The following is a 238-nucleotide window of genomic DNA, read 5'->3' on the forward strand; positions in this document are numbered from 1 at the left end:
CTAATTCACCTCTGTTGACATCTATCACAGCTCCTGCTGTGGCTAGGAAAGGTCTTCCAAGGATGATGCAATCATCCTCTTTCTTCCTAGTGTCTAAGATTATGAAATCAGTAGGGATGTAAAGACCTTCAACCTTTACTAGTACATCCTCTACTAATCCATAAGCTTGTCTCAATGACTTGTCTGCCAATTGTAATGAGAACAAGGCAGGTTGTACCTCAATGATCCCCAGCTTCTC

Source organism: Arachis duranensis, chromosome 1 (assembly GCF_000817695.3).
Source record: "Arachis duranensis cultivar V14167 chromosome 1, aradu.V14167.gnm2.J7QH, whole genome shotgun sequence".
In the NCBI taxonomy this organism is placed as follows: domain Eukaryota; kingdom Viridiplantae; phylum Streptophyta; class Magnoliopsida; order Fabales; family Fabaceae; genus Arachis; species Arachis duranensis.